Genomic DNA, 8,914 nt, shown 5'->3' with positions numbered 1-8,914 from the left:
CGAGCACTTTTTTCTACCTGCCCCTTTTGGTTTCATGTTAGAGTTTCCTGTGGCTGTGCCCCACAACTCAGAGATGTACCCAGGATGATGTCAAACAAGTTGAGGTTATTGCTTGGAGACTGACTTACTGCTAAACAATGTCAATAAATGTCTTTGGAGTTGCTACACACAGATGTCCTTGGCTGTCAGTATCATGGAATCTCTCATCATGGCAGTGATGCTATGGGCAAGGCCCCCCTAGATCTCACCACCTTTATTCAAGAGACAAGCTGAACCCAACCAACTTTCTTAGAAATATAATTTAGCAGTGTTGTTTTTTAATTAGGTTTAATTAAATTCAGTAAAATGTATGTATCTTAAGTGTAAAGCTCAGAGAATTTTTATGGACATGTGTCCCCATATACCCAGATCCAGGTATACACACGTAACTGAAGTTTGACAGCGTGAGTCAATTAGAGCTAATTTCTACATTTAGGGGGAAAACACCTAAGACAGTGATTCTCAAACTTTCATGTGCTTCTGGATCACCTAGAGGGCTTATTAAAACACAGATTGCTATTCCCAGGTAATATTAATGCTGCTCATTCAGGAACCACACTTAGGGAATCCCAGGGCTCAGGACTGCTAGGAAGGGCTAAACTGTCTCCAATTCATAGTCATGCAAAGAAGGAAACCCCATTAGCAAAATAATTTTATTTATTAATTTTTCTTTTTAAAATATGCAATGTGTCATGAATTTGTGTGTCATCCTTCCATAGGGGCCATGCTAATCTTTGTATTGTTCCAATTTTTTAGTATATGTGCTGCCCAAGAGAACACAATTTTAGTAAAAATGAATTGGCCATATACTTAGCTGAGGATCTTTACATGCTAGCCTTCTATTTTCTGACCCAGAATTTTCTGAGTGGGTCTTGGTTGCCAGCAAAGGAGTTCACAAAGTTATAAGCATAGATTGCCTCAGAACAATGCCCTTTTGAGACTACTTTCCAATGAATTAATCAGTGCTGAGTACTTGAAGAGCTTGAAAGGATCAATATGCTTTTAAAGTCTGGAAGACTCATCATACCCTTTTAACAGTCAGAGCAGGGGTATTGGTAAATTGCTCTGAGATCCTCAGAGGGAGATTAACCAGCCAGCACTTATCGTTAGGGCATTTAAAGCATTTTATTTTAAGTAATACATTTAATAAATGTAAAACTAGCCACCTAAAATACGTACTTTTTTGTTTTATATTCATTCTGTGAACATAGAAAGCTTCATAATTTTCCAGATTTTCCTACCGTGATCATATATTGCTCTTATAATCAGAAAAAACAAACCGCAAAACAAACCAGGGCAACTCACCCCTCTTGCTGCCTCTATTTAGTTAAACAAGGTGTGTTTAATGAAGATTTTCTATATTGCAAGATATTTACTCTTTTTTTTTTGAGATGGAGTCTCACTCTGTCACCCAGGCTGGAGTGCAATGGCATGATCTCAGCTCACTGCAACCTCCTTCTCCCAGATTCAAGCGATTCTCCTGTGTCAGCCTCCCGAGTAGCTGAGATTATAGGTGCCGGCCACCATACCCGGCTATTTTTTGTATGTTTAGAGACAGGGTTTCACCATGTTGGCCAGGCTGGTCTTGAACTCCTGACCTCAGGTAATCTTTGCATCTCGGCCTCTCAAAATGCTGGGACTATGGGCATAAGCCACTGCGCACAACCTGATATTCACCTTTTTTTCCCTACAAACACACATGTATATCAAAGATTCCATGGGCTGTTTTTCACTACTATTTAAATCTACAATGTACAAGAAATAGATTTTTTGAACAGTAGCCTTTTAATATATCATCTTATATGTATATTGTTTCTTTTTTAAAAAGTAGCATTAGAGGTGGGGCAGCTTTTGAGAACAAAGTTCTTTTTTTAAAGAAAAAGTAAGCCATTTTCACTGTGGAGCAAATAAACAGAGGAATTCGGATCCCTCTGATTTGTTTTAATTCCTTTGTGTTTACGTAGTGTGGGCTCATCTAGCCAGTGGTTGTTCTGTGAGCAAATAGTCTGGCAACACTTTCTTTAGAAAGAAAATGCACTTGCAGATGGATTTGCACCGTCTACTCTGTCTCCTATGCCTCCAAGGCTGACGGCAAGTGACCAAAATGAAAAACTATGACCCAGTGGTTTCACAAGTCTTCATCTTACACAGGGCGGGACCACGGCTTCTTCCACATCCTTCCATGGCTATGGCCACAGGCATCAGCAATATAGAAAGTAGACTCAACTTTGACCACATGGGCACAATCCTGAAAGTGAGACCAGTTGGGAACAATCTGTCCCGGGAGGCAGTCATGCCTCTTTCCATTCCTATGGAACTTCAGAGCAAAAGCCAACAGGCAGCTGCTTCTACTTTTTAAAAACTGCAATTCGTCCGTCTAGTGTTTGGTTATCCTCCTTTAAACCTAAACAAAAATCTCAAAAAAGAGTCATGTGTTTTTAGAATAGGAAGTGAAACAGAGTAGTCATGAGTGATCCACCTGTCTCCCATTTAGAATTCCTTGTTCATGTGTCCCTGAAATGACATTTACCTGGCTCCTCTTGGGGCCAGTGGATTGTGGCCCTCCAGGCAGCGGCCACTGGGAAAGAGCATGTCTCCCACTGGGCTGGAGTCTGCACCAGGCCTTTCCTCCCAGGGCTTCAGGAGCAAGTCAGAAGAAGTCCCATCCTTCTTCTACAGGACGGTACTTCTGGTATCTGAAGACTTATTTCATCTGCTTTGCATCTTGTGTTATTTCAGAACAAGCCTTTTAAAGGCTCTCAACTGTTCTTCAAATTACATGGTTGTCTCTCTTCTCATCCTCCTCCAGGGCTTTCCAGCCCATCGAAGTGCTGAGTACATACTCTATTTTGATGGGTGCTGAGGAGACAACTCAAAAATTATAATCTTCCATAATTAAGACACACTACTTCTAGCGATGGAGTCTCATCTTTGAAAGTTTTATGATAGCCTTGCCATTTTACCAGTTCAAAATGAACTTGACATCAGCTAATCTCATGTCAACTTCCTAACTCAGGGTCTTTTAAAATTTTTTTTTATTTTTTCATATTTTCTTTTTTCAAAGCAAGATATGGAGTGGGAAGACTTGGAGTCCTTAATCCATGAACTTCCGTTAAACTGTCTTATGTCCAGGCATTTGAGCCTGAATATAAGACTTTATATTTGCCTGGTTAAATGGTGAAGAAAAAAACTGCTTCTCAGGGAAGTTTGGCATTTCATGTAGTAACTGAGTAACTGAGGTTTTAGCATATCATTCACTGATGGCATATCAACACCTTTTCCATCTCAACTCTATCATTCAAAAATTATTAGCATGGGCCAGGCACGGTGGCTCATGTCTGTAATCCCAGCACTTTGGGAGGCTGAGGCAGGCAGATCACCTAAGGTCTGGAGTTCAAGACCAGCCTGACCAACATGGAGAAACCCCATCTCTACTAAAAGTACAAAATTAGCCTGGCGTGGTGGCACATGCCTGTAATCCCAGCTACTCTGGAGGCTGAGGCAGGAGAATCGCTTGAACCTGGGAGGCGGAGGTTGTGGTGAGCCGAGATTGTGCCATTGCACTCCAGCCTGGGCAGCAAGAGTGAAACTCTGTCTCAAAAAAAAAAAAAATTATTAGCATGAAAATAAAACAAAAAAATACTTGCATGTGTCAGGCATTGTTTAAGTGTTTTTGTAAATTAACTCATGTAATCCTCTTAACAACTTTATAAGACAGGTATTATCATCAATATTTTAAGACTGAAGAAGCTGAGACACATAGAAGTTAATTACATGCCCAAAGTCACACAGGTAATATAATAAATGAAAGAGCTAGGATTCAAACCCAGCAGTCTGACTCCAGAAGACATGTGCTTAAGCACTATGCCTCTCAAAGCAAACCTTCCAGTTTTTTGTCATCTGTAGATTCGATTAAAGTGTCTTTTAATTAATTAATTAATTAATTTATTTATTTATTCGAGACAGGGCCTCATTCTGTAGCCCAGGCTGCAGTGCAGTGGCGTGATCTCTACTCACTGCACTCTCAACCTCCTAGGCTCAAGCAATCCTCCTACCTCAGTTTCCTGAGTAGCTGGGACCACAGATGCACGCCACCATGCCCCCAGTAAATTTTTGAAGTTTTTGCAGACATGGTGTTTCACTGTGTTGCCCAAGCTGGTTTCAAACTCCTGGACTCAAGCGATCCGCCTGCCTCAGCATCCCAAAGTGCTGGGATTAAAGGTGTGAGCCATTATGCCCAGCCTAAAATGTCTTTTATTTTTAAGAGGATACTAGTTTATTTATTCAGTACTTGCTGATTCCCAGGCCTTATGGTTGGCACTGGGTACATGACACACAGAACAGATGTGGGGAAGATTGGGCACAGGGTGATTTCAGTTGTGACTGAGAGAAACATGACTCAAACTAGAGTAAGCCAAAAAGCGGAGTTATTGGCTCATATGTCCAAACTATAAGAGGAATAGATTTTGGTTTAGAGGCAATGGAATCTAGAGATAAAGATGCTGCGGTGAGGGGGATGGGTGAAATTTGTTACCAGTACAAGATGAGGAAAAGCCTGATTTTCATAAAATCATAAAATCAGCTAAAGAGCCAGGCTCACCACGAGCAAGAACCAGGGCAGCTTTAGGGATCCAAGGAGCATGAGATTCACTGAAGGCATTTTTGCTAGACTGAATCAACACTAATAATTTTTTTTCTCTCCTTGTGTTCTTTCACTCAAGATTAATGAGGTACATCTGCACACTAGTAGAATGGCTAAAATTAAAATGACTGACCATACCAAGTGTTGATGAGTATGTAGAGGAACAGGAACTCTCATATACCGTTGGTAGAAATGTAAAATAGCACAACCTTTTTGCAAAACAGTTTAGTTGTTTCTTAAGAAGTTAGACATGCGTTTATTGTCTGACCCAACCATTCTACTACTAGGTATTTATGTAAGAGAAATGGAAACATACGTGCATAGTAAGACTTGAATATGAATGTTCACAGTACTTTGTTCATGATAGCCCCAAACTGGAAACAATCCAAATACCCATCAGAAACTGAATGGATAAACTAGGATATCTATGCTATAAATTACTACTCAGCAATAAAAAGGTGTGAAGTACTGACAGACACAATGATGTGGATGAATGTCAAAATAATTATGCTGAATGAAAGAGGCCAGACCAAAAAGATTACATACTGTATGATTTCATGTATATCAAATTCTAAAAAATGCAAACTAATCTGTAGTGACAGAAAGGAGATCAGGGGTTGGGGAGTGCTGGAGGAAAAAATTACAAATGAACACAAAGAAGTTTCTGGGGCCTGGCGCGGTGGCTTATGCCTGTAATCCCAGCATTTTGGGAGGCCAAGGTGGGTGGATCACTTAAGGTCAGGAGTTCAAGACCAGCCTGGCCAACATGGTGAAACCCTGTCTCTATTAAAAGTACAAAAATTAACCAAGCATGCTGGCATGTGCCTGTAGTCCCAGCTACTTGGGAGGCTGAGGCATGAGAATCACTGGAACCCAGGAGGCAGAGGTTGCAGTGAGCTGAGATCGTGCCATTGCACTCCAGCCTGGGCAACAGAGCAAGACTCCATCTCAAAAAAAAAAAAAAAAAAAAGAAGCCTTTTTGGGGTGACGAATATGTTTATTACCTTGATTGTGGTGATGGCTTCACAGGTATACACATATGTCTAAATGTATCAAATTCTACACTTAAAATATGCATAGTCAACCAGGTGTCAATTATATCTCAAAAAGCTGCTAAAAAGGTTTTTAATACGCTGTTCAAAATGTTTTCTACAGTCTCCATTACAGAATTGGAAAAGTGATGACTACTATCCCTCTCCTCTTTCAGTCACCACCCAGTCTTAAGGTAATACTTTCTTGGAAATCATATTATAGCGTGCTCATGTGCAGTGTCCACTTCATGGTTTACATTATACAGAAATAGTTTGCTTTTCTATTGAAATAATTATTAAATGTGTGCTAATTTCTTAATGAGCCTTTGGTAAATTAGTCTTTGAAGGTGTTGACTTTGGTGGATTTTAAATGCCTTTGGGGAATACAATATTTGATTAATGGTTTCATATAGCCCAACGCATTTTTACATGGGAAACTGGTAAATCAGTAAATTCGCTAGAACTTTTTCGTTTGTGAAGGGTTTTTACATTTGTAGGAACATTAAAAATCATTAGGAAACATTAGAAATCATCTGCTTCAACTGTGACATTAGTCTACAGTTATTTGACTAGGTTTTTTTTTTTTAATTTATGATATAGTGAATTTTAAAACGATCTTGTTGGGCAATGACACACCCCCTAGAAATAAATAATGATAAAAATCTTGTCAGATCGTAAAATTTGTCTGAATGGTTTCTGCTTCTACAATCTCTGATTTATTCAGTGTAGAGACCCTCCTTTTTCACAGGTAAAAAAGGATGGCAAAGATATGGTTGTCACTTGCCTGATGGTGCCTTTCTGAAGTCAGCTGGGTTTTCCTTTCCTTTTCTTTCTTTCTCTCTTTAATTTCTTTTCTTTTCAACATGGGAAACCTTACTTTTAAAACTTTCCGAGTGATTTTAAAAAATATTTAATTGACAAAGATTGTATATATTCAAGGTGTACAATGTGATGATTTGTTATACATATGCATTGTGTAAGGATTGCCAAAATCAAATTAATTAACATATCCACCACCACCCATGCTGTACCTTAGATAACCAAAACTTTTTCATCTTATAACTGAACATTTGTACCCTTTGACCAACAGCTATTTCTTCACCAGGTTCTGGACAAGGATTTTGTAAACATGGTGGCCTCGGGGAGGCTCCCATATCCTTTTTGTATTGATGAGCCATTATGCAGAGTAATCATGTTGGTCTGATCCTAGCCTTTGGTCTGTTTTTTAATTGGTAAGGAACAACAACAAACATATAACCATGATAAATTTCCACCAATCAGATAAACATTATTTAAATAGCAGTAGTTGTCAAAAGTATTTTAAACAATCTAAAAATTAAGACATCTAGTTCATTTCAGTAGCAATTTGGGCACATGTTCAATTTATTTTTCTGTCACTTTTTGGGACAACTGGCTAACCTTTTGCAATAAAATACAAAATAAAATAATGTGAGAGTTCTAAAGCATACCTAACACAAAAATTTATTTTAGATATATGGAAAGTTTAAAAACCAAAAAAGTACTAGAATAAAATATATGAATGTGGATTATATTCTTTTATGGCAAAGACTCAACGCATATCACATATTCCCTGTGAGAAAAGCTCTTTCTGTACATGCCCCTCTCAAGATAAGCCCCTTGTATCTTGTGACTTCCATACTCCCTGGCCACAGCTCATTTGTTGGGAGATGGGTGGAGACAGGAACTTGACCCCTGGACGAGCCAATCTACTAGATGAACTGTGTGAATCAGCTTCTGTTTCCCACAAATTGAAATTGGGGCACAGAGATACTAGTCCACTTGTCAGTGGTTTTGGAACTGAGGTGGCTACATCAGAGTGATGTGTACGGATAAACAACTTATCAAAGAGGAGGAAAGGAGAATGAAGCAGTTGCTTAGAGAGAAGCAGAGAGGAGAGAGAAGGCAAGCTTAGAGAAATGGATAAAGATGTTTTGATTCCGGACAAGGTTTCAATTCCTGGTTCCCAGTATCTCATGAAGCCTGGCTAAATTTTCTACATCTGGGTTCCAGTTCAAATTCCCTGTATTATAATTAATTTCCCTTTAATTAACCCTGCTTCTATTTCTTGCAAACAAAAAAGCCTAGACTGAAGCAATAATCTTGGCAAAATACCAAGTATGATATTACACACAGAACCCCTAAAAACTGTTTCTTAAACATCTGTTCTCATACAAATGAAAAATGTCTTTATCTAAAAAAAATCATAAACAGCATTAAACTGAAAGAACAACTGCGGACAGAGAACTACACATATATGAAAAAGAGCTACATTTTTAATATCATTGAAAATTCATACAAAAAGGTAAATATTCTAATAGAAAAATCATCCAATGTCTTAAATAGGCCATTCCTAATAGAAGAAATACAAACAACCAATTTATATATAAAATGTTTGGATGCAAAATAAACAATAAAGAAATATTAGTTTTGGTCAAGCAGATAGGCAAAGTCTTCTACCTGCTCTCCTACTTCTAATATTTTAAAAAATGTATTTTTAAAATATTAAATGCTTCAGGAATTTGCATGTCATTCTTGCACAGGATCATGCTAATTTTCTCTATATAGTTCCAATTTTAGTGTATGCACTGGCAGAGCCAGCACATCCTACTTCCAATTTTACTTTCACTATACAGTCATGTGCTTCATAACAATGTTTCAATCAATGACAGGCCACATATACTACAGTGGTCCTGTAAGATTATAATACTGTAATTTTACTGTACCTTTTCTGTGTTTAAATACACAAACACCATTGTGTTACAATTGCCTACAGTATTCAGTCCAATAGCCTGCTGTACAGGTTTGTAGCCTAGGAGCAATAGGCCATATCATATAGTCTAGGTGTGTAGTAGGTCACACCATCTAAGTTTGTCTAAGTTCACTCTATGGTGGTCACACAATGACGAAATCACCTAACGATGCATTTCTCAGAATAGTACCCCATCATTAAGTGATGCAAGGCTGTAGTCTTTTCTTTTCTTTTTCTTTCTTTCTTTTTGAGACAGAGCCTCGCTCTGTTGCCCAGGCTAGAGTGCAGTGCTGCCATCTCGGTCATTGCAACCTCTGCCTCTCAGGTTGAAGCGATTCTCATGCTTCAGCCTCCAGAGTAGCTGGGACTACAGGCATGCACCACCATGCCCGGCTAATTTTTGTATTTTTAGTAGAGACAGGTTTTCGCCAT

The 8,914-nt window shown here is 38.7% G+C and overlaps 2 non-coding genes across 2 annotated transcripts; both read right to left on the bottom strand.

Moving 5' to 3' along the window:
• Positions 1 to 713: 713 nt before the first annotated feature.
• LOC115832561 lies at positions 714 to 819 on the bottom strand. Its single transcript, XR_004028092.1, has one exon. It is a non-coding gene; the product is annotated as a U6 spliceosomal RNA (small nuclear RNA).
• Positions 820 to 8,228: 7,409 nt separating this feature from the next.
• LOC115832562 lies at positions 8,229 to 8,334 on the bottom strand. The gene has a single exon (XR_004028093.1). It is a non-coding gene; the product is annotated as a U6 spliceosomal RNA (small nuclear RNA).
• Positions 8,335 to 8,914: the final 580 nt, after the last annotated feature.

This window comes from Nomascus leucogenys, chromosome 22a (assembly GCF_006542625.1).
Source record: "Nomascus leucogenys isolate Asia chromosome 22a, Asia_NLE_v1, whole genome shotgun sequence".
In the NCBI taxonomy this organism is placed as follows: Eukaryota; Metazoa; Chordata; class Mammalia; order Primates; family Hylobatidae; genus Nomascus; species Nomascus leucogenys.
The sequence above is the reverse complement of the archived record's forward strand: the minus strand, read 5'-3'. Positions and strand labels throughout refer to the sequence as shown.